This window comes from Pipistrellus hanaki (genome assembly GCF_964339955.1).
Source record: "Pipistrellus hanaki genome assembly, chromosome: 1".
In the NCBI taxonomy this organism is placed as follows: Eukaryota; Metazoa; Chordata; class Mammalia; order Chiroptera; family Vespertilionidae; genus Pipistrellus; species Pipistrellus hanaki.
Window position 1 is genome coordinate 90,776,033 of NC_140503.1, and position 26,142 is coordinate 90,802,174.

At 43.7% G+C, this 26,142-nt stretch overlaps 1 protein-coding gene across 17 annotated transcripts in view; it reads left to right on the top strand.

The window, feature by feature from the left end:
* Window positions 1-5,385: 5,385 nt before the first annotated feature.
* SVIL (supervillin) overlaps window positions 5,386-26,142 on the top strand; it is a 263,352-nt gene continuing 242,595 nt past the window's right edge. For 6 of the 17 annotated variants that reach the window (XM_084875345.1, XM_084875355.1, XM_084875360.1 and 3 more), the window contains exon 1: window positions 5,846-6,589. The gene's annotated coding sequence lies outside the window, so the exon portion shown is untranslated. Of the gene's footprint in view, window positions 5,703-5,845; window positions 6,590-26,142 lie in introns of those variants that run through there. The other 11 variants (XM_084875347.1, XM_084875349.1, XM_084875361.1 and 8 more) reach the window with 7 other exon arrangements.

A 26,142-nucleotide genomic window follows, 5' to 3' on the forward strand; every position in this document is an offset into this window, starting at 1 on the left:
CTTACATAACTTTCTCACCATACCCTGGGAAGGACTTGACCTTGGGCAAGGCAGCTCGGTGTAGCAGAAGGGATCCCCAAAAGGGCCAGCTTAAGGCTGTCTGCTCACTGTACTCCCAGCAGCAGGACAAGTTCTCCACCGAAGGGGATCTGGGCTGTGCATCTTCATGTCCATCGAAGTGACGAAACTCAGCTACCAGTTCTAATTGTCTGTCGATTCCATCAACTTTTCTAGATAAATGTTTTCATTGTTTGCAATGACTTTCAGCTCTTTCCATATTATTCTTAGATCTCCCCCCGCCTTTTTTTTTTCCTTCATGGTGTTAGTGAGAAACTCCAGTGCTATGTTCAGTAGCAACAGTGACAGTGGCCATATTTTCATTATTACTAGTATTTAAAGGAATATAATAAAATTTTCTTCATTAAGTGTAAAAAAGAAAAGTTGCCTGTGCGAAAAGAAGCAGCGACGTAAAGGAAATAGGTACATGGCCTCCTACAGCATCTGCTTTGATGGAGATAAAGAACTTCTGCTATACCTATATTTTCCATTTTTATTACAACATTTGGTTATCTCTTCCTCTTGGTATCCAAACTACTGTCCACTTTCAAGGTATTAAAGAAGGTTTAATCAATTATAAAATTATTCAGAATAAGGAGTGGAGGATGAAATATAGTTAAAGAATCATCTCTGTATTTAAGAAGAAAATTCAATTGACACCTATTTAGTTTAGTTCAGATGTTTGAGACATGCATAGGGTTATAAATAGTAGCAAAGAATATTCAAGCCTCTAGGAATTTTTCTAAATACCTATTTTTTTTGTTTGTTTGTTTGTTTGCCAACCCATCCTGGTAAGTGTGTGTGTGTGTTTTTCAAAAGCTGAAGAAGAATCTGGAACCTGTTTTAAAGTTTTGTTAAAACTCATGCTTGCCACAGTCTGATTTCTTTCAGATTTTGTCCATCTTCCATGATTAAATATAATTCCATAATAATATTCATGGCCAAGTGTATTTCTATTGATATTTAGAAGCAGGAGAACAGAGAAGTTGTCTTATAGACTTTTTTTAATTACACACAGCTCACATATGGCTATCTCTGGTCCACCTTATTTGTCTCTCTTTTTAAAAATCTTGTCCATATTCCTCTGGCCCGAGTTTTTATTCTTCTAATCTGCTCATACCAGAATGACTTAAGCAATAAAAAAGAATAGTAACAACAATAATATGTATTCGTTATTTACAGGGCAACCTTTACAGATTCTAAACTTTAGAGTAGGGAATGAGAACAGCACCTTCTAAATATTTGTGGATTTGATCTAGGTTCTTTGGTTGAAGTCATTTAATATGGATGGAAATACTTGGCATAACTCTCAAGGTTGTAGTTTTATAAGGGCCACTTGTTATTTCCCTTTGTTACATAATTTCATCTCCCTCCTTCCCCCCTCTCATTAGGCATTCCAGACTTGTGGACTATCAGACATTAGAGAACTCAACTTTTGAACTGAGCACAATGTCTGAGCACTGCCTTACATCTCCTCACAGAGCAAGCAATAATTTTATTTCAGCAAAAGTTATCTTAATTACATGCTTTCGATCTTGGAACATTTGGGATAGAATCAGATTAGGAAATCCTATGTTGCTGCACCCTTGCTCATGTTGATGAACCTCATGGAACACCAGCAATGCCTGGGGACAAACCAGGCCTCCCTCCCCTTCTCTGGGCCATTAGTCTCATTTCTTCTTCTTTTTCCCTGACAGACTCCAGCTGAGACAATGTCCCACATCTATCTTGCATATTTTCACCAATCTCCATCCATATACCAGTCAATAAAAGCATTTTTGAAGCACTTACAGTGTGAAGTGGGAATTCTGTGTTTCACTCTCCACTCCGCCAATTTCTTGATTAAAAGACTAGCTTAGAATATCTTTTTAGAAAATGTTCTCTGCTTAATGCCACCATTTTCAATGTCTCCATTCAACAAGTGTCCTCTAGTGAGCACAGTTCGGGCGCAGCCTGAGATAGTGTCACTCCAGCTTTTTAACCATGACCCACAAGAAGGAATAAATGTGACTGACACAATAATCCTGCACACACACACCCACACACAGCTCACAAGTGAAATTAACTAAAATAAACATTTCATGAAAACAATTCCTACTATATAAGATACACTTGAATATTCTTAATTCTAATCCTATTTCATAAAACAAAAATGTTCATCTTTACCCACAGAATTGATTTCATGATGAGCATTTTTAAAAACTCTAAGGAATGTGGGTATTTAGGAAATGTAGAAGTTAATTAGAGGTTATAAAGAATGAACCTATAATTCAAACAGAAGGTGACCTTAGTAGGGGTGTCGAACTCAATCAGAGAAGGGGCCAAAATCTAAAATCCAGCCTAAATCGCGGGCCGAATGGTTTACTGAACAGTCATAAACTGACAATGTCATAAACTGACAGCGGAGTGCAGTGATGACAGCGCGGTGCGGGCCACATTGCAAGGCCTGGCGGGCTGGATTTGGCCCGCGGGCCTTGTGTTTGACACATGTGCCTTAGAGTGTTCACAAAGTATTGTCAGAAAAGTGAAGATTGGTCCAAATAAGGTATTTGCAAACAAATACTCTTTGACCAGATCCTCTGAATTTCTAAGAATTAATTTATTCTTTAAAACAAACTTAAAAAATTATTTTGAGCATAAGTCATTTCTAGACTTCAAACATAAAAAAAATGGATAAGATTCTTACCTCCCAGGAGCTCGTGGTTTAGTGGCGAACACAGAGAAGTGACACAGTAATTATGGCCCAGGGTTCTAAGGGCTGTGGGAGCAGCAAGGGGGTCTCTCATTCAGAAAGGGTGGGGAGGCTTCCTGGAGCTGGTGACTCCTGGAAGAGGCTGAATTGGGAGTGACGCCTCTCTAGATCAAGAAAGTGCTCAGTATTTGTGTTCAGACGGCCTACAACATCTTCAATCTTCAGGGCATGGTGTGGGGTGCTTTTATGGTTGCAGTGAAGGGCACAGATGGAGAATGATTAGAGATAAACCTCTGGAGAGAGGTGAGCAAAAGAGTTTTAAGTTTTATCTGGAAATATAAAGGGGTTTTATTGAAGGGTTTTCAATTTTGAAAGATTCCCGAGGAAGAGGTGTGGAGGATACTGGCCAAGAAGCCAGGGTGGAGCAGCAGTTCCATTTAGGAGGCTGGTGTTGAAAACTAAGGAGAAATAGTACAAAGGGCACTGACCAGGGCAGTGGTTGTGGGAATGGAGAGGAGGGGAGACTTCTGAGAGGCACTAAGGACACAGTAGCGTCTGGTTAAAGCAGGTCATGTCTCCAATCACTTCTAGGGTTCTGATAGGCATGACCAGTGGTGTTTGTTCCACCCATGCAGACAGGAAATGCAGAGAGAGAGGACAAAGTTTGAAGAAAGATTTCAATGATGGACAGACTGAGTTTGGAGTACCTATGATGATGCAGTACCTACTTAGATCTGAAGCCTGGGGAGAGGTTTGACCTCAAGTTAGATGAAGCCACAAAGCAAATATATGAAGTAGGACCAACAAAAGAATAGGGATGTGGCCTTAGGAAGGCTCCAAATTCAGGACAATTACTGATTTGCTCAAGGTCAGTTACTTGGACGGCTCCAGTTAGTGTGGGGTCAGTTTGAACAGCCCTTGTCTTCACTTCCTTACTGTCTTCTCTAAGCTGTAAGTGCACCGGAGCTCTCAGGAGCAACGAAGAGTCTCTAATGTATTTGTCCCCACAGTCCTTCCTTTCAGGAACCTTGTGGAGATGACACAGATGCCAGGCAGAGGGCATAGCTTCAACGTGGCAGGACAAAGGTAAGGGTCATTAACAAAGAGTGAAAGACCAGTTCTGAAATGTTTGCTGGGTAGGGGTCCCACATTCCTGACAGAGTCCTAATATTTTTTCAAATTGGAGTGTTGTTCTACTATCTTCCAGAGGACCATAAACTGAGTTGTGAGGGCTGTTTCTTTATGAGATTTTTTTTTAAATAAGTTTTTACTGATTTTAGAGAGAAAGGAAGGGAGAGGGGGAGAGAGAAACATTGACTGGCTGCCTCCCAGACTCCCCCCCCGCCCCCCTCCCCCCACACACACACTGAGAATGGAGCCAATGGCATGGCTAAGAGTCCAACTTACAACCTCTCAGGTACATGAAATGATGCTCAACCAACTAAGCCATACCAGTCAGGGCTCTTTATGAATTTTAAGTCCTTCCAGATCAAATCACTTGACTGTCTTTGTGCCAGTCCACAGCTCAGCCTTTAGTGGTGGGCATAGGGATGGAGGAGAGAATAGGAAAGGCAGAAGTTCAATTTCTTTTCTAGGATCTTAGGGACCGTAAAGCTTACTGTTATGGGCTGAGTTGTGTGCCCCCCAAATTCATCTATTGAAGTCCTAACTCCCAGTACCTCAGACTATGACTGTATTTGGAGGTAGGGTCTTTTAAGAGGTGATCAAGTTAAAATGCGGTCATATGGGTGGGGCCTAATCTAGCATGAAGAGAAGATTTTGGACACATGCACACCAAGGGAAAGACATGTGAAGACACAGGGAGAGATGTTACAAGCCAAGGAGAGAGGCCTCAAAGAAACCAACCCTGTTGATACCTTGATCTTGGATTTCTAGTCCCCAACAAGCTAATACACTCCCCACCTTTCATTTTTTTTCTGATGGGGGCTTATATACATAAGCTTGGTGTATCCTCAAGAGGAGAAAGATAAAAGAGTTTAACATTCTGAGGAAAAGAAGAAAGGGCTGGAGAGAAATTAAAAGTGAACAGACAAACAAATAGCACAAGTGGATTTAACATGTTTACATTTGTCCTAGTAAAACAGACAAATAGCACAAGTGAATTTAACATGTTTACATTTATCTACTGCTTAGCAAATTACTAAGTACTCCATGAATCTTGGGAACCTGTTAGAAACGCAAATTCTCTGGTCCCTTGAGGATTTGATTAAAGAAACAGAAAGCGGGGATGGCTGGGAGTTGACAGTAATCTGTTTAAACAAATCTAAGCGATTCTGATCAGCTAAAATTTAATTTGTGAGAAACACAGAGAGAGGGTATATGAGTCCTGTCAAGACCAGTTGGGAGGGTGATGTGACTTTTTTTCACCGTTGTTAGTGGTCTCCTTGACAACCGGGCCAGGAGCGCGAAGGACCCCGAAGTTCTAACACCTCGGTGGGTTATACCTGGCGGAGCGACTGGGCACAGCGCAGCCGCTCGGGGTCTCCAAGGTGCGAGGCGCCCTCCAGCCTCCGGGCAGCGTCGCGGCTGCCGAGGGTGAGAACCGGGAGCCGGGCCCCCGGGCGCGTGCGCGCGGGCGGGAGCCGGGGGGCGGGTGGCGGGGCGGGCCCGCCTGGCCCGCTTTCCGAGCCACTCAGCGCGCCCGGCCGCCGACACCCAAGGCGATACAATTAACACCGGCGCCGCCCGCCGTCCGGGAGGGGTGCCGGGTGCGCACACCAGCCTCGCAGCTCGCTCCGCTCCCGCAGCTGTGGCGCCCGGGGCCAGGCAGACTCTCCGGGGCCCCTCGCCGAGAGCCAGGTAGTGCGGTGCCTGCGCCACCGCCGCCCCGGTCACCCCGGGAGTCAGACCGCCCCTCCGGCACCGCGCGGACTCGGTGCGGCCGGCCGGCAGGTGGGCTGCAGCGGCGCAGCGCAGGCTCCGGGGCGCGGAGGTGAGTGGGGTCTCTCGTTGGGGTGTGCGTGGAAGCCCTCCGGAGCCGAACCACCAACCCGGCTCCCTCCAAAGTTTGACTCAGGACTTTGGGGGCGGGTCCGGGGTGTTTACTCGGATGAAAGAGCGAGTCACCCGGACTCAGTCCTCCCGGCCAGTCCGGCCTCCAGCCCTAAGGCAGACCTGCTGCACCGGGGACCTCGGACCCGCTCCCAGCCTCTCCCCAGCCCCAGGACCCGAGTGAGGACCCGGGACAGGCCCCCGCCCTCCCCCCGGAGCCGCTCTTTGGGGCAGAAGAGAGCTGCGGAGACACCAGACGCAAACTTCCCTTGCACAGCACCACTGCCTGTAGTGTTTGAAAACAGGACGAGCGTACTCGAGTCATCGCGATTTCCTCAGGACACCCCCGGAGGCGGGGCCGCGTGGGGCGACCCGGGGCACCAGTGGGTGACTGGGGGCGCGGTGTCTGGCTCCGGCCTGGGCTTAGCGGCTCGCGAGGAGCCCAGCGCGCCGACCCCTGCTCCGGGAAAGGGTGCCCCGCGGTGGGAGGCGCGGGGTTCCTCGCTCTTGGGCTCCCCGTTCCCGACCCCTCTGCCCCGCTCCTCGCTGTCGCCGGGGTGCCCCCCCTTGGTGACCCGGCAGAGGGCGCCAGCGCCCAATGGTGGCGCGGGCCGGCAGAGGGAGGGGACTCGCGCGAGCCTCCAGGTGAGGAGCGCAGTGAATCACCCGCTGCCGGGACGCTCCTGCTCGGAGGGAGGCGGGGAGAGGCGGCGGCGCTGTGGAGGAGCCGGGCTGGCACGGGGCGCTGCGGAGAAGGCAGCGCCGGCGAACAGCTGTCGGCGGGAAGCGGCGGCTCTGCCCAGCGGAGGCTGGGGAAAGCTCGGGAAGGTGAGGAACGTCCCTGCACGCGGTGGCCACGGGGCAGGGACGCAGCACTGGGTTGAGGCTGGAGGCGCCAGGACACGGGGTGCGCGCGCTTCCCCGGGGCCGGCGTGCGGTCAGCTGCACCGCGGCGGGCGGGGAGGGCGGGCCGGTCCCCGAGACGCGGCTGCGGGTGCTCCCGGCGGCCCGCTGGGTCCCGGGCTCGGTAACAAAGGCGCTGCGCAGCCACTCCTCCCTCCACTTCCGTCCCGGCGCCCAGGCGCGCGCAGCCGGAGGAGGCAGCCAGGCCGGGGCTTCCCTCCGCCGACTTTCGGGAAGTTAGCCCCGCAGCCCGTTACGCGGGGAGGAGGGGCGGGACGTGTGTTCAGAACTGCGACCTCGCCTGTTTCCTTTCCGGGCGAGTGGCGGGAGCAGCCGTGGCCCCGGCGTCTCTCCTCCGGGTCCCAGGGTCGTGCGCGGTTTTGAACTTGTAGCGCCGCGCGGGCCCAGCTGTCCCGCAGCCCGCACCCCTCCCTGCAGGTTCTGGGCGCACGCGGGCTCCCCGAAAGGAGTTGTTTTGTCCCAGGTGACTGCCGGCAGCCCCGGGCACCCGGAGCGGAGCCCCTGGGGGCGGTAATTGCATTGCTGTGCGTTAGCGGCTGGCAGGCTCCAGTCCAGGCCGCAGTCCGGGTCAGGTGCGGGGTTAAGCGCTCTGGCGCAGGCATTACGGCTCTGGTGAGGTCTGACAGTTTTTTGCCATTGGAAATTCCTAAGAAGGGAGAGGACAGCAGGAATTAGGAGAGCTCCTTGTTTCCACTAGTGTTGGTAACTGTACAAGCCCCGGCAAATGCACCAGGACTGCCGCTGAAATGGCAGGGCAGCCCCTCCTCTGCACCGTGCGCCAGGCTGCACCGGGAGCTGGACGCAGAGGAGGAGGTGCTGCTGGAGGGAAACCCAGGGTCCTCTGCTCAGGTGTGAAACATTATCCCTCCGTATCCATGGACAGAATTTATTTGTTTTATCTGCCGCCACTCCTTTCTCCTGTAGTAGGGAAAATGCAGAAACTGGTTTGTCTGAAGAGCCTAAAATAGGAGAGGATCTTACAAGTACACTTTGGAAGGCTCTTCGCCTTTCTTAAACCTCCCAGTTTCCTCCAAAGGGGTTCGTTCTTTCTGTTGCAACGAGGAAACTGAGGTTTAAAGATATTTATAGGATCCAGGGTCTGTCCTCCTCCAAAAAGTACCTGTTTGCTCACCCCAGTTTTTGCCACAGGGTGTTCCCGAAAAGTATTTTTGTGGATTGCTGATGGAAGAGTCGGGGTATTTGCTGTCACCCTCCCTAGGTTGGGTTTGATATTAGGCATTTAGGGTTAGATTGACTTTTCACATATTGCTTGTTTTTGTTAGGGCCAGTGTCTCAAGTAAAACAATCTTAGTTTAATACTTCAAGTATATGAAGACAATTAAAACCCTTAGAATTATCTGACAACTGCAAAGAGTCAGAAATAGCTGTCATTTACTTTATGTGGTGTCTCCTTAGGCAGGTGGGCCTGTGGTTGGAACTCTACAAGCCCTGAGCTCTGTTGCCTTTCCTGCCCAAGGGCCTGTAGTTCCCACCCTGTTATAACTGTGTGACTTTGCCAACTTCTCAATTTAAAATGAAGTGAGTTTGCCTTGGAAATATGGCCAACCTTAACTGCCTGATGAGTTAAAACTCTAAAAAAATTTTTTAGGCTTCTAAGAACATGGTGTTATTCACACACCTTTATCTGTTATCAAGCTCAAGTATATGGCATGAGACGTTGGTATTGTCTTGCTTGTACTTAAGGTGAAATGTTTAAGGAATATGTTGTTTGAAGTCTGGAATGAGAGTCTATGACTCAGAATGTCCTAGGGCTGTGTCATCAGTTGTGGAGGTGTCGAGGCATGGTGACTGAGGGCAATCCTCTAAAGTCCCAACGGCCAGTTACAAAACCCATCTGCACTCTTTGTAGCTTTGTCATGTTGGGCAAATTGCCTCTCTGAGCTTCAGTTTGCTCTTCTTAGAGGTGATATAATAACTTCTGGTTTCATGCTGTGTAGCTGCTCAACACATTTTCACTTAGAGGTAAGAAAGAGGATATGCAAATTAACCATCACTCCAACACACAAGATGGCCACCCCCATGTGGACACAAGATGGCCACCACAAGATGGCAGTTGGGGCAACTAGACCTGCAAGAGAGGGCAGTTGGGGGGAACCAGGCTGGTAGGAGAAAGTAGATAGGGGTGACCAGACTAGCAAGGGAGCGCAGTTAGGGGCAATCAGACAGGCAGGCATTCGAGCGGTTGGGTGCCAGCATTCTTAGATTGTGAGAGGGATGTCCGACTAAATGGGCCGTCAGACATCCCTCATAGGGTCCCAGATTGGAGAGGGTGCAGGCTGGGCTGAATTCTGTGCACCAGGCCATTAGTAGTGTTTATGAACAGACTTTTTTTCCTTCCCTCAGCCAAAAACGTGACATGGCAGACACTTGTCTTGAGTTCCCTTTTCTTCTTCATTAACACTGCGGTGTAGTGCAGTTTAGTGATTCTTTCTCTTCAGAAAGTGGTGATGATGGGGCAGTTGGCACTGATGGAAAACTTTGTCTAGTTGCCCAAGGGATTTACAAGGAACTGTAGAACTCTCCCATTTTGTGGCCACCCCTCCAGTCATTTCTCTTTCCTTTACATTTGAAGCCAGTATTCTAATGACCAAGATGATAGGACTTAAAAAACAACAACCCAAATCAAAGGAAGAAAGTATTTTCTTTGCTCATTTACTAGCCATTTATAACACTAAATAAAATTATCAGCTTCTGTGAAAATTATGCTGGCACAGTCTTGGTTTAAAGGTGAGCCACCAAATTGATAGCGAAGGGAGGAGAGTTTGAGATAATATTTCAAAAACATTTGCTCAAATAAAGTAAACTATGTGCGATCTGAACATTGCTAAACTAACTTTTGGAAGGTGACAAAAAGACACATCTGTGTTCAGTTAAGCAAAACTAGTCAACAGACAGTATAGATAGCTATTTCATGTGTTACAAAACTGGAATGCTTTTCCATTTAGCAAATACAGGTGGAAAAATTGTTTTCTTTTGATATGTCAAGTTGTTTTTGAAAGACCTTTTCCACTGCTGTTTTATAATTCTTGATTTTATTTTTGCATTTATCTTTTAAACAATCATGGGCTAAAATACTGCAAATGTTATAATGTCCTTAAGCACCCCTAGGTCATGAAAGTTGTCACCAAGAAGTGCATAGCACTCCAGCACAGGGAGGGATTGCCATTTAAAGCCTGTATCAGTTTTACACTTGGATACAAAAAATAGCTTTCTGCCACACTGGAAAATGAGCTGGTTGAGTAACCAAATGACAATATGCAAAGGGTTAGGAGCAAGGTCCCTGCTTTTGTGCATCTCACTTCATTTGTAGGTACTTGTTGAGCTCCCACTGGGAAGAAAGCAGCTGCAGGGCATGCACCAAACCGGCCCTGGGCTGTCTCTTCCATTGTAGGAAGATGAACAGGCAGCTTGTTCAAGAGCATCCTGCATTCCCCAGCTGCTCCACAAACTTCTTCCCATATGGAAGAACTTGCCAGCTGCTGTGGCAACTGTACTTACATTTGCTGCTTTTGTGCAGTAACCAAAGAAGGTAAAAATCCAAACACCTTTGGTAAACTGTAGCCATTTTAAATAGTCTATTTGTTTTTGTTACGTCAATGGTGTTCTAGATACAGTCTGTCAGGGGAGAAGGTTTAAAAATAAATGTCAGAATTAATAAGTTTTTCTGAATAAATTTTTTAAGGATAACCAATATGTATAGTTTTTCCATATTTAAAACATAGGCTGCTTTTGTTCATTGACTAAATCAAGGATGGGTCTCATATTAAAATTAAGGTGTGTGTGCTTTTTAAATGGCCATATGAATCAGGTTTAGGTATATACATTTTTCTGTTGCATGAAATGTATAAAAGTTACAATGTGTGTCTGGGCATTGCCTTTTGTTTTCAGATTAGGTTATTTTGCGTTTGTTAGAGTTGAAGGTTAGAAGGTACTTTGTCCACACCCCTTGTTTTATCCATAAGAAAATTTGAGTTTCTAAGCAGTTTTCACTTATCCAATTCACTTATCCAAAACGGCTCTTGGGTTAATTGAGAGAATTTTTTGCTGAGTGTTTACAGTGCTGCAGGCCTGAAGAACTCTGTAGATAAGTAAGGGCTTAGGCCCAGCCCCAGAAGGACTCACAGCTGACAAACAACAGCCTTAAATAAATACCATGGGAGTGCTGACACAGAGGCCGCACTTTTGTGTGCAATTACCTCTTCAGGCACTTTTTTTTTTGGTAATAATTTTGGTGGTGTATTCTTGTCAGCTCTAATAAAGTCTGAGTTACAAGTTGACATGCCAGTAAAAATCGAGGAGAGGCTGGGTACAGGAAGAGAGAAGAAGCATTATGTGGTTTATCAAATTGTGAGTACCTGTACTGAAAAGAGAAGGCTTTGTGTTTTGCATGGAGATCCGGTCTTTACCTCAGCCTCCCTGTCCCAGAACTCCGGCCCAGCTCTCTAATGTATTTTGTCCTTCTAATTAGTGTGAATGAAGGTGAATTCTTGGTCTCTAGAAGATACAGCATAAATCATAAAGCTTTATGGGAATTCAGTCAGCTTCCATCCCTTTGTTCTAGAAGAGGTTATACAATAAGTCACAATCAGTTGGACATGTGTAAGACCCTCTGACTCTGAGTCTCAGCTCATTCTTAGAGGCTCCTGAACTGGAAACTGCTGTTGCTTCAGATCCCCAGCCACTCGCAGTTGCTGAGTTAGATCCACAGTTTTAAACCCTTTAATCCCTTCTGGGCTCCATTTACACATTCATGCATCTTTTACCTCATCTGTTTTTGCACAGTGACATTAGATTTTCACAATGTTTCAGCTTTCATTGGTTTTACTGGCATTTTCATTCGAGATTCAAGAACTCTGTTAGGCTCTCAGGATTGATGGTCCTAGGAGCTCTGTTTTGCAGAAGTGGAAACTGAGGCTTGGCACCTGAGCACCTTGCCTGGGCAAGGATTAGCATGTAAGTCTGACTCAAATCTCAGCACTTTTACGGCCAGGGTATCAGAAGGATCAGCTTAACTCTAGAGAAGTTGAGTCACCTCCTTGCTGAGCTTCACTGTGCCTGTGGATCACAGCGGTCGTCACTGGGCTCTTTCCCTGAGATAACTGTTTCTTATTATATTTCTTGTGCATTTTACTAGTTCACTCATTGATCATGTTACGTTTTTAAGTCTTGGCTCTCAAGTGCAGCTGCCAGCTTTCTAACACATGGACCCCTCCTTCCCATCACACAGGCATACACACAGATACACATAGAGGCCCAACAATGGCTATTAGGATCCATTATCCAGCCACTGCCTTTCAGAAGATGATCTCACATTTATTTCATCAAGGTGTGATTCTTGGTTAATAGTTTGGAATGCTACACAATTCTTGATGGATGTCAGCTATAGATGGATTGTCAGAGTTCACTCTAGTCTTTTCCACATGGGGGACAGTTGAAACTTGAGCCAACACCCCTTGGTAATGGGGACCATACTGTCCCTTCAACATCGTGCTCAGTAGAGGTTAGAAACCCCTGGGGGTGAGTAGAGAGCCCTCCTGTTTTTAGGGCTTTTCTAATACTACTTGTGCTGCCATTGTCCTGTTCCTCACACACACCCTGGCAGTCCTCCTCCTGCCCCCTAACTTTGGCAGCTTCCTCCTCATTCTAAGACCCTTTGTTTTCCCTCTGTCATGCTGCCCTTCCTGCTCCTGGTCTGTTGCTGCTCGCCCAGTCACCTCCTGGCAGTCCTTGGTTTCAAGTGTCTTACGGATGGACGCTTTGCCTTGGATGCCCTTATCTCCATCTGTCATTGGTGTTTAATTGCTTTCCCCCACCCTCCAGCCTGCTTTTTGACACGGGGTAGGTTTTTCCCCTTGCTGTTTTTTTCTGTTCACTTCTGTCAGCTTTTCTTCTGGCTGACCGCCTGTCCCTTTGTGCCTGCACTTTCCCTGTGTTTCCAGAATGTGTCTCGTGTCTTTGTTTCTATCCAGGGCTACCTGCTTTTTCTTTCTCTCTTCCTCCCCACACCGCCTTTTATTTATTTATTTTTTTTATTGAGGTATAATTGACATAACATATATTAGTTTCAGGTGTACAGCTTAATCATCTGATGATCTTTGTGTATATTGCAAAAATGATTACCATAGTAAGTCTAGTTAACATACATCATCACAGTTACAAAACTTTTTTCTTGTGGTGAGAACTTTTAAGATTTGCTCTCTTACCTACTTTCAAATATATAATGCTTCCTCCCATTTTTGTCAGTGCTTCTGAAGAAGTAGATCCTTTCTGCCTTATTTGTTCTTCTCAACACTTTGCAGGTGTGATCCAGAGCCAGTCCTGTTTGGCTGCCACTTGCACTGGGTATAATAATTCGGATAATACTCTGTCACAGTTTTTATTTAGAGGAAAATTTTCTTTTAAAAATACCATTCTTTGGAATTGAAACTTGGATACACCAGTTTTGAAGCTGGTCAGGTCAGGGCATTTCAAAAGCCTGAACTTTGAGGAAAAGGGTTTGAATTTATTTTGGCTTTCCTTTCACATGGCAGTACCTGGAAAGTAACTGAACCATGAGCTTGTTTTTGGATAACCTTTCCCTTGCAAATGGAAATTGTACACACACAGAGCAGAATTAACATTTTCTTATTCTTATAAATAAATTTTATTTCTGAAAGGTCTTGGGAGGCAGCTTGTACTTTGTGGCCACTCGGGCTAGCATGTAAGTTATGGGTGATTTGTTGTATTAACACTGTGCTAAGGCATTTGTTCCAGAGGCTCATATGGGGTATCTATCTATCTATCTATCTATCTATCTATCTATGTATATATATAAAAGACTAAATGTCCATCCGATGGTAGCTATGATGCGCACTGACCACCAGGGGGCAGACCCTCAACGCAGGAGCTGCTGAGCTGCAGTGACTTGGCAGTGGCCATTCTTGGGTGGCACATCCTGGAACCAGAGAGGAGGGATCCCAATTCCTTGCGGGGCCACATGTAGGTTGTGTTGTTGCTGGGGTGCTGTTGGTCCTGAATCTGGTTTGCTGTGCACTTTCATTTGCAGCAACTTTTCAGAGTGCCCTTTCACACTCTGGGACCCCTCGGGGGGATGTCAGAGAGCTGGTTTTGGCCCAATCCCCACAGGCCGGGCTGAGGGATCCCACCTGCTGGAAGGGCCCACTCACTCCACAGACACCCTTTGAGCCAAGTGGCCAAGGAAGGACCATGGGAGGTTGGTTCCAGGATGTGTCCAGCCCATCTTGTCTAGTTTCGTCCCACCGACCACCTTCTAATTAATTTCCTTTCAGTGTGCACGAATCCCTGCACTGGGTCACTAGTTTCCTAAGGATTCTGTGTCCATGAGAAAATACTAAAGAAATCTGAGATCTTTGATTTAGGAATTTTTATTTTTCTTTTCAAATTTTTGAACATGGAGGGGCACCGTCAGGGTCAGGATTGGAGCAGGTTAGCTGTTGGAAGCAGTGGGAAAGGATGTTTTCAACCTACCTTGAGCCAGAGCTGCAAGGATAACATCCAGGCCTGGTGAGGCTCCAGCCAGAATGTTTGCCATGAGATACTGGGCAATCCCACCTGGTACTTAATCACTGCATAGAACTTTCTCTTTTATTTATTTATTTGTGTGTGTTAATTTATACCAAAGCCTTTTTAAAAAAAAATTTTTTTTAATTGATGTTTAGAGAGAGAGGATGGGAAAGAGATAGAGAGATAGAAACGTCGATGAGAGAGAAACATCGACCAGCTGCCTCTTGCACACCCCCCACCGGGGATGTGCCCGCAACCAACGTACATGCCCCTGACCGGAATCGAATCCGGGACTCTTCAGTCCGCAGACCTACGCTCTACCACTGAGCCGAACCGGTTTCGGCTAAAAAAAAAATTTTTTAATTGATGTTTAGAGAGAGAGGATGGGAAAGGGAGAGAAAAACATTGAAGTGAGAAAGAAACATTGATTGGCTGCCTCCTACCCACAACCTGGGCATGTGCCATGACTGGGAATTAAATCTGTAACGTGGGATGACATCCAACCAAAGGAGCCACACTGGTCAGGGCTCTTTTTTTAAGTTCTGAAAAAAGTGAAAAGATTTTTACCTGTGCCAAAGGGAATTTGGTTCTTGAACTTCTCAATTATGAGGGAGCCCAGTTGTCTTGCCCCAGTTAGTATAGACTTTAACTCACACAGACCAGTGATTCATTGTGTCAACATCATTCTTTAATTGCTATTTTAGCAGGATCTTGATGTGGTCACCAAGTTTAGTTGTCCATCTATAACAACATCAGGAGATTTTTAAAGTTGGAATTATATAAAAACAAGAAAAGAAAGTAATCACACAGACCATTCATTTACTCTTTTATTCAGCAAACATTTGTTAACCATATGGTGAGTGTGCATGTGCATGTTTGTATTGAAAATATAAAATGACCAAGAAACTAGAAACACCAATTAGAAAGAATATATGCACCCCTATGTTCAGAGCAGCACAATTCACGATAGCTAAGATTTGGAAACAGCCCAAGTGCCCATCAGCAGATGAGTGGATTAAAAAACTGTGATACATCCACAATGGAATACTATGCAGCAATAAAAAAAGGAGTTCTTACCATTTGCAACAGCATGGATGGAACTGGAGAGCATTATGCTAAGCAAAATAAGCCAGTCAGAGAAAGATAAATATCACATAATCTTACTCATTTATGGAATATAATGAACAACATAAAATGATGAGCAAAAACAGATCCAGAGACAGAGAGACATCAATCAGACTATGAAACCTCAGAGGGAAAGTAGGGGAGGGTGGGGGTAAAGAGGAGAGATCAACCAAAGGACTTGTATGCATGCATATAAGCCTAACCAATGGACACCATCCTTAGGGCGGTGAGGGCATGAGTGAGGGGGATAATGGGGGAATAAGGACACATACGTAACACCTTAATCAATAAAGAAATTTAAAAAAATAAAAAGAAAATATAGAATGAGTCATGTCTCATGGAGCATACAATCTAGAGATGCTGGGCTGACTAGCAGACCCTGAGCGATGGATGAATAGATTACTCTGACACATGTTTCTGTGAAAGAGAAGGCTAAGGGACTGTTTGGCTTTAAAAACCAAAACAGCCTCAATTGCCTGCCTCATTAGGCTTTTATTGTAAAAACAGCTTGAATTAAAATTAACCTCTAGATACAATCAGCAGGGTAAGTATTCTTGAGAAAGCACATGCTTTTACAAGGTTGGGTTTAAAGACAAAACATGGAGATTCCAGCAAAACACCTAAGGTCTTGGATTTGTTTGGAAAAGTTAAGGCAGGGGCTGCGGCCTTCATCAGGGCTCCCCTAAGAGGCCCCAGCCTTTCGGAGAATCCTCCTCAAAGACTTTCCAACTAAGTCCCATGCTTCCCTACATAGAGAGATATTTGTAATCACAAAAACATAGAAAGGTGTCACTGGTATTGTGATGGAGGTATATTCCAGGAGTGAAGAGACACAGGATGTGATGGTGAGGGTGCTGAGAGCAGCACCATGGATTGACTGTAACGTATGCCAGGCCCTGTGCTGAAGGTTTGGCACGCTATACCTCTTTTAATCAGCAGGATCGTATAAGTGGAAATGTTGATAGGTTAAGTACCTTAAATGAGGTAAAGTAATAAGTAGAACCTAGGTTTTAATTCAGATCCAAAGCCCTAATCCTTATGCAGTAAATAAGAGAAGGCATCAATATCTTTCTAGGTTTATTTTCCTGCTTTGTTTATCCCCATCAGTAAATGTAATGAAGGAGGAAGGAAGAAGGAAGCTGGAGGGCCTTTTTGTGTAAAGGATGTGCAGTAAACATCTAGACTATGCCACTGTCATATAAAGGATATACAGTTTACTGTTGAACAATGTGGGTGTGAGGTACTAGAACCCTGCACAGTCCAAAATATGACTATCACTTGTGATTCCTCAGTTATCTCTCAGTATTCTCGAGGGATTGATTCCAGGTCCCCTATGGATATCAAATCCATGGTTGCTCAAGTCTCATATAAAACTAGAGGCCCGATACACAAAGATTAGTGCAACAATAGGCCTTCCTTTCCTGGCTGCCAGCACCACCTTTGTTCCAGCCCAGAGCTGCCTTTCTCCTCTGGCCTTGTTGCGTCAATTTGCATATTCCTTCCTTATTGGCTGTGGGTGCCGCCATCTTCGTCGCAGTTATGGTCAATTTGCATATTCCATCTTTATTAGATAGGATTTTGTAGAGCCTGGCTGGCATGGCTCAGTGGTTGAGTGTCACCCTGTGAACTAGGAGGTCACTGTTTTATTCCAGGTCAGTGCACAGGCCAGGTTTATGGCCTCCATCCCTAGCAGGGGACGTGCAGGAGGGAGCCCATCAATGATTCTCTCTCATCATTAATGTTTCTATATCTCTCCCTCTCTCTTCCTCTCTGAAATCAATAAAAACATATATTAAATATTCTTATAAAAGACAAAAAATAAAATCTTATGTAGAACAATGCCTACAGTTGGCCTTCCACATCTGCAGACTCCCACCTGCAGATCAAAAGTACTGTTTTCCAACCAAAGTTTGTTGAACCTGAAATGTGGAAACCTTGGGGATATGGAAGGCCAGCTATATTTATGGGGAAAAAATCTGTACACAAGTGGACCTATGCTGTTCATGGGTTTGTTCATTGGTCAAAGGTACATGGGGATCTAGTCTAGACAGTGACTTTGAGTCTATAATTATGCATTTTCTCAGAGAATCCTTTATAGTCAGTATTTTGCCAACCGTATTTCCAAAGAGGCTTTCTTTTCCCTCTGCTAAGCTTTGCAGAAACTGCCAGGCTCATTGTCACCCAGGAGGGACTGCACCCCACAGCTCTCTGCCTCTTTTCATGGTGCAGTGCATTGTAGCCAATAGCCTCTGGTGTCTGCCTTGCTGATTCTCATCTGTTTGGGTGAGGAAAGAGGTTTTATTTCAGGCCCTTTGGAGGGAAGAGTAACTTCCTCATCAAGCAGAAGCTTGTCAGTGCTAACTTCATTAGCTCTCAGTGTCCTCTTCATATCCAGCAAGGTTTAGGCTATCTTCCCTTATCTCCTGTTTTCTGCCTTGTAAGGATTGAAAGTCTATATTTCTGATCAAACCCGTTGGGATTGTAAAAAGAGTTTCAAAAGGGAATCAAGATCCTGCCTTCTTCCTGAGGGAACCAGTGAGGACAAGGGGTGGTCTTCTTCAGGGTGAATCATTCTGGGGCTGAAAAAGGAACTTTGTAAAGTATGTGCTGCTTTAGGGCTGTGTCTGTATGTCTTCATTCAGATGCAGCGCTTTTTTTTTTTTATCTGGGTGTGACCCCAACCAGAATTGAACCTGGGACCCTTCAGTCCATTGGCCAACACTCTATCCACTGAGCCAAACCATGGAGGGCCAGATGAAGCTCTTGATAGCAGTGTAAGTAGAAAGATAGACCTCTGTCCCTGAATTGTGGCCACATGAGGAAATCCCATGATTGAAAATTTGAAAGTAAACATGCTTTTCTTTAAAGACTGTATTTTCTTTTAGTTCATTGGATTTTAAGTCCAAAATCTCTAAGAATAAGGCTAAGTACCTGCATTTTTGGAGAGAGAGAAAAAAAAAAGATAGGCCAAGAGTTCAAGTTTAGAATTTACTTCAAGCAACATTAGATAATTTCCATCCCATTTCTAAAAATGAATTTAATGTAAGGCTTTTAAATAAGATATATATATATATATATATATATATATATATATATATATATATATTCATTTTGATCTCAGAATTATCCAATTGTAATTATCTGTTGAAAAACAATCATCATTATATACTTCTGATATTGATTTTCTAGGAAAAAACATATTATATGCTTGACAAGAAAATTATATGGTAGAAAATATTTTTGCTGATTATGTAAACCCAACATCTGTGTTTTTTTTTTTTTTTTTAAAGACTTCCTCATTACTTAAAAAAAAAAAAAAATCAAAGCTTTCATCTTGTGTCATGTTTTCTATACTTGGTTCTCACAGTTATAGTTTGGAAGAAAACACAAGTTAGTGACAGCAAGCAGTGAAAGCACTTTTTTTTTCCTTTTTTTTTTTTTCCATGAACAAATTAGTTCCATCTCTAATGTCTAGGCTTCTAAAAAAAATACTCAGAGGAAACTGCAGACTTGCCGAAAACTTCTCACTTTTATTTTGAGCACAGATACTGGTTCTAGGTTTTAATGGTAATATTCTTCATCTGGCTATAGAAATACTAACATTTATAGACCCACTCATGTTTCTTTTGCCCCATAACCATGGTTTCCAATATCAATTTTCTTTGCCAGCATTTCCCATTTCAGTTAGAAGTTGGCTTTAACAAGTTAAGTGCTATGTTTGCATAAACAACACCCAGACCTTTTTCTTCTCCAAGCCTTTTGTTTTGTCTTCTTGGTTGCCAAATTCTCATGGATTGCTGAAGCTACCTATGAATGGCTTTTCTGTTTCATCCTATATTTTCCAAGGCGTTTTCTCATGTTTTAGATTCTAGGGGCAACTGGGGAGAGTTAACGAGCTGTGGAAGAGTTGCCTCCCATTGCTTTTAGGCTTACCTAATGAATTAGCTGTCATCACCAAATATGAGGATGCCTGAGGGTTGAATATTTTTAGTTTCAGGATAGATAGGAGAAGGGAGACAGTTGAAAAGATGAAAAGATTTCATAGTATAAGATAATTTTTCTCTTTAAGATGTTTTTTCTATTATTGTTATTGTCATTATCATTAACTTGAAATATCATTAGTAGTCTGGTGGGACAAATAGCTCTTGCAAAGAGTAATACCTTCTTAACAGTGAATACTGAAGTTTCAGTTAAAATACAATGAAAATGATTCCTCATGAATAGCCATTGCTTACGCAGGTTTGTAGATATATATGAACACATTTATGGGAAGGGTACTCTATTAGGCTCTTTCACATTTCTGATGTCATTTAATCACCACCACCATGTGAGTAAGTAGTGTTATTCCAAATTCATAGAGAAGCACTTTAAAATATATATATATATATATATATATATATATATATATATATATATTATTGATTTTTTTACAGAGAGGAAGAGAGAGGGAGAGAGAATTAGAAACATCAATGAGAGAGAATCGTGGATCAACTGCCTCTTGCACAACCCCTACTGGGGATGTGCCTGCAACCAAGGTACATGCCCTTGACCGGAATCAAACCTGGGACCCTTCAGTCACCAGGCCGACACTCTATCCACTGAGCCAAACCAGTTTCGGTGAAACTAATTTTAATAGCATATTTTTTCAACCAGTCTACCCAAAATGTTAGTATCACAACACGAAATAAATATAAAAATATGAATGGGACATTTTATTTTTATTGTACTGTCTTGAAATTTGATATGTATGATAGAATTATAGCAGTTCAAAAGTCAGAAACTACTTTTTCATCTGAAATACTTATTCTATATTTAGATTTTATTAAATTTATACAGGTATACCTCATTTTACTGAACTTCACTTTATTGCATTTTACATTTTGTGTGTTTTTTTTACAAATTAAAAGCAAGACCCTTCCTTATATTGTGATACTCACTTTATTGTGGTGGTCTGGAACAAAAAACATAATATCTCTAAGGAATGTCTGTAGTTGAGAAAGAAGATTTGTGTAACTAAATTTAAAACATGTTTTCAAGTAAGTGAGTCAAGTGTCAAAAATAAATTTTCTTAATATTTATATCCAGATTGATAAAGCTAGTTCATCTTTTTTAGAAGACTTGATTTGACTTTTTGAAAAGAAAAAAAAAAAAGCATATATATGAGTATATAGGTTCGGAGAGAAAAGGCGAGATAGAGAGAGAGAGAAACATCAGTGATGAGAATAATTGATCGGCTGCCTCTCACACGCTCCCTACTGGGGACCGAGCCCACAACCCATGCATATGCCCTTGACCAGAATCAAACCCAGGACCCTTCAGTCTACAAGCCAACCCTCTATCCACTGAGCCAATCTAGCTAGGGCCAAAAGCATATCATTTTTAAAAAACATTTTTATTGATTTCAGAGAGGAAAGAAGAGGGAGAGAGAGATAGAAACATCAATGATGAGAGAGAATCATGGATTGGCTGCTTCTTGCATGCCCCTATGGGGCATTGAGCCCACAGCCCAGGCATGTGTCTTTTATTGGAATCGAACCTGGGAACCTTCAGTCCTAACAATTTATCCACTGAGCCCTGACTAGGGATTGATTCCACAACTTTGGCATATTGTAATGACACTCTAACCAACTGAGTTAGCTGGCCAGAGCCTGAAAAGTATAAACTTGATATAAATTCTCATATTTGTCTATCTATGTCATAAATAAGCATTTCCTTTTCTTGGAGCTTCATATTTAGTTTGTTTATGTGCAATGTGAGATCTATGAGAGATATAAATCAGACTGATATATTTTTGGTCTTTATTATTTGGCAAGCATTCTTTTTGTTTAAAGAACATTGGGAATTGGAGTTAACTCTACAATGAATCTTTGTAAAACTCTGCCATTATTCAACCAAAGATCATTGACAAAGATGTGATTATTGAATTTTGTGTCTTCAATTTCTTTCAACAATTCTGTAAACTGTTGGTAATGCCTAGTAGTTATATGTATATACTAAACAATCTAACAATATTGATGACAGTTTATATAGACTTTACTTCAGAAAACTGGCTATAAATTAATATCATCCTATATAATAAAGAGGTAATATGCAAATTGACCCTCACATGAGATGGCTGCCCCCATGTGGTCAAAGATGGCAGCCACAACATGGCCAGCAGGGGAGGGCAGTTGGAGGGGACTGAGCCAGCAGGGGAGGACAATCAGACCTGCAGGGGGGGGCAATTGGGAGGAGCCAGGCTGGCAGGGGAGGGAAGTTGGGGGAGACCAGGCTGGCAGGGGAGGGCAGTTAGAGGTGACCAGACTAGCAGGGGTGGGCAGTTTGAGGGGATCATACCTGCAGGGGAGGAGAGTTGGGGGTGACTGAGCTGGCAGGGGAAGGAAGTTATGGGCAACTGGGATTGCAGGGGAGTGCAGTTAGGGGTGACTCAGCTGGCAGGGGAGGGCAGTTGGGGGCGACTGGGCTGGTAGGGGAGCAGTTAGGCGTCAATCAGACTGACAGGGGAGTAGTTAGCGGGTGATCCAGCTGGCAGGCAGAAGCAGTTAGGAGCAATCAGGCAGGCAGGCATGTCAGTGGTTAGGAGCTAGCAGTCCCAGATTGAGAGAGGGAAGTCTGACTGCTGGTTTAGGCCTGAAAGGATCAGGATTCCCAGTTGATGAGACAATTTACATATTAGCCTTTTATTATATAGAATGACTCATATAAACCTAAAGAAAAATATTTGAGATTTTTTAAATTTAGAATTTATTACCACCATATTATCAGAAAGGTATCCTATCTAATAAAAGAGAAGCATGCATATTACTGTACCAGCCAATCAGGGGAAAGTATGCAAATTAACACAACCAATATGGTGGCTAATTTGCATATCCAGGTGCACAGCAAAGACTGAAGACAGTGTAGAAGGGAGCCAAACACTGCAGAAGGGAGCAAAGCTGTAGAGAAGCAAGCAAGCAGGGCGGTGGAGAAGGAAGGGAAGCAGGTGGGGCAGGGGAGAAAGGAAGAAAGCTGGCAGGGTGGGGAAGAAGGGAGGAAAGTAGACAGGGTGGTGGAGACCACCGCAGGAAGCCCTATTGCAGGAATCTTCCTGCAACGGGCCTCTAGTTTTATTATATGGGCAATTGGTTGCTCAATTAAAAATCTGTCACTTTTTGTAAAATATTTCTTTTTATCTTTTCTCATAATTTTCTGAACAAGTTTCCATAATTTAAAATTTCTTTCACCATCTCCCTATGTAAAAATGGGGGTTAATTTTATTGTTGTGCAAGAATCCAAAATGTTCTATTGTTGGCCAAAATTACAAATTCAGATTTTATGCATTTGGGTGTAGAGTCCAACAATGCCATACACCAATACCATCTTAAGCAATATAGCAGTTAAAGTGAAATATAGCCCTGCTCAGTGGTTGAGTGTAGAACCCTGAACCACAGGCCAGGATTTGATTCCAGGTCAGGGCACATGCTCAGTTGTGGGCTCAACCCCACCAGTGCAGGAGGCAGTTAATCAGTGATTCCTTCTCATCATTTATGTTTCTCTCTCTCTCTCCATTCCTCTCTGAAATCAATTAAAAAAATTTTTTTATACTTTGTGTTTAATGGGAAAAGATTTTACACTGCTTCAGTTTTTAAAAACAAATACAATCAATTAAAATTAGTTAAAATTTCACATTCATTTCCTCCGTTGCACATGCCACATTCCAAATAGTCTCATGTGGCCAGTGGTTCCTGTATTGCACAGGGCAGGCCAGGGGCTGCTCACATTTAAATCTAGGGACCTCACGTCAGCACCTGTATGGATTCCCACTTTTCTTACTCTGCAGCTGCTTTCTCCTTGTCTAATTCCATAGCACCCAGGAATTCTAGGAGTACAGCAAAGGAAGTCTTGTATGATTTGTGGTCTCTGAAGGATCTGATGAGCATGCCTCAAAGGTTGGACAACTTCCTACTGTGCTAGGCCATGAGGACAAATCTTAGGCTGGATTTCTGACCCCAGAGACAGTTTGTGGTTTGAAAGATTGGGACAGGGCCAAGGCAAGGTCTGTAGGTCAACTACAGCTCCTCCTCCTCTTCCCATAGGTTACTACCAACCGATGACCTCTGGAGCAGTCTGACCCAGATTTAGTTAAATGGGAAATCTGTCAGCAGAGATAATTTTCTCATGGCTATGGAAGAAACTGGTTTCATTTTTGCACAATTAATGTGGGTGTTAGGTGAAAGCTTCCCCTTAGCTAAGTTGGCTACATATGTTTTCAGAACCCTATCTGAAATTTTTTATCCAATTTCTGTCTAGGCGTGAGCCTCCGCTTTTACTGAGCATCAGTTCCCCTTGGACAGGGCATGGCTTTGAACTGTGCTAACGCAGTTCAGCAAGGTGCAACACACTGCTTGTTAAGAATTTAATGAGAATCCCCCCACTGCATGCCTACAAGACTTTTTGGATGCCTAGGAGTTCTGATTGGGAGAAAAGTTCCCAGGCTGTACCTCACTAGAAGCAGCCCTCTGGGTGCCTGCCAGGGTCACTGGAATCTACCTGCAATGGTGCTGCCGGAGTGCTGCTGGCCACGGGGCACCACAGGAACAAGCTTGCACAGACACTGGACAAGAAGCTCTTGTCCTGTACTCCCCCCAGCACCTAACAAAGCTTAGTCTGATGTCAGCTGGCAAAGGAGAGTCCCAGGTTCTAGCTCAGTATCATAAAGGAGGTCAGAGAAGGGTAGGTTGGTGCTGAGAGTCAGTTCCACCATAATCACAGCTCACCTAGTCTTTTTAAAATCCTCAACCAAGGATATTGTTTTCCATTAAATTTTATTTTTTTAGAGAATGTGGAGGGGAGGGAGGACAGGGGAATGGGGGCAGAGATTAAAAAAAAAAACATCGATGTGAGAGAGCCACATCGATTGGTTGCCCTGACCACGTCAAGATTGAGTCAGCAACCGAGGTACACGCTGATGCTCTAACCACTGAGGAAAACCAGCCAGGGTAGCCACACCGACTTCAGTTAAAAACTCACAACTCTCTATAGACGTTTTCTTATACTGTTTCTTTATAATTTTTTCCTTTGCTTTTCCCCCACATTTCTGTGGGTTTTAGAAATTTTATTAGTCATATGTTAGGCGTCCTGTATATTTTTCCTTTCTGTCTTTTATATTTTCCTTAATTTTTATCTCCTCCTCATTTTGGTTTGGGTTCTGGGAGATTCCCATAACTTTATCTTCTAACACTTCTATTCAAGTTTTTATTTGATAATTATATTTTTTACTATCATTAGCTCTTTTTTTGTTTCCAGATTGTATGTTTTTCTAAATATTCTGCATCCTGTTCTTTTCTAGTTGCATGTTCTTATGGTTATATTCATCTTCTCAAAGTGTCTCAAAATCTTTTATTTCCTGATGACTGATTTCTTTTTTCCATTAATGTAACTTTACATATTTTGAAAAGTTATTTCCCCCCCTCATTTTAATGGGTCAGACTACCTGATTTTAAATCACAGCCCTGAAATAGAATAGCTGTGTGTACTGTACATGTATGTATATATATATGTGTGTGTGAAAAAAAATATATAGTATCCCAAATAATATATATACACTTTAATAGCTGATAGCTCAATTTTGAAAATGAAGTGTACTTGAATAAACCCTGCCTTTATATTCACAGTATGTGTATGCATTTTTTGGGAACACTCTATATATTATATATGTGTACATATGTAAACTAGACCATATATGATCTTTTAGCATCTTAATTTCTTTATCTATAAAACAAAGATAATAAGAGTACTTATTTCAGAAGTCTTATGAGAGTACATTTGGGGGAAATGATCAGTAACCTGAGAAATTAAATTTTAAATGGAATTTGGTGAATAATTGAGAAATTACTCTATATGAGGGCCTCTGTTAGATACTTCAGAGATTTAAAAAAAAAGTATGAAAAAATATTGTGAAAGAAGGTATTTTATGTTACATTTAGAATATGCTCAGATTACTAAGTGAACACACACATAAAATGCTAGTGGGTTTAGGGAGTGTTGCGAGCTCTGTGGACTTGGAAAGCTTACCGGGAAATCACAGATTTGACTGAGGAAGAAGTGGCTGCAATTGGAGGTGGCAGGCTGGGGAGCTTAGCCCCTGGAAGGAGGAATTATCTGTGACCATTGACATTAATAAATGTCTTAGTTTGGGCTGCTATAATAGAATAACACAGACTGGGTGGCTTAAATAACAAACACTGATTTAGAGGCTGGGAAGTCCAAGATCAGGTTGGCACATTTGGTGTCTGGTGAGGACCCCACTTCCTGGTTCAGCGATAGCTGTCTTCTCACTGGGTCTTCACGTGGTGGAAAGTAGAGGGTGTTCTCTGGGGTTCTCTTTTGTAAGGGCACTGATCCCATTCATGAGGGCTCCATTCATGACCTAATCACCTCCCAAGGGCCCCACTTCCAAATACCATCACATTGGGGGGCAGGTTTCAACATATGGCTCTGCCTTTATCCCCAACTGGATCATTTCTCACGGCTGCTGAGGAATTCCATAAGGAGTGGGAAGCACCCCATGTTTCAGGGCATTCCTACCTGCAGGCAGGTCCAGGGAATCCCCACTGATGCCTCTCTTCACCCTTTGAGGCCATGATGACTGGCCCTTTCACTGAGCAGAGGTCTCCTGCCTGGGCTCCTGTGCACCCTGCTGGCTCCATGCTGGGGTCTTCGTGTGGAGCCCAGCGCCCCAGCGGCTGCCTGTGTGCATTCAGAGAACAGTCTGACAGAGGGGCTGTGTCCTGTCCTCTTGCCTTGTT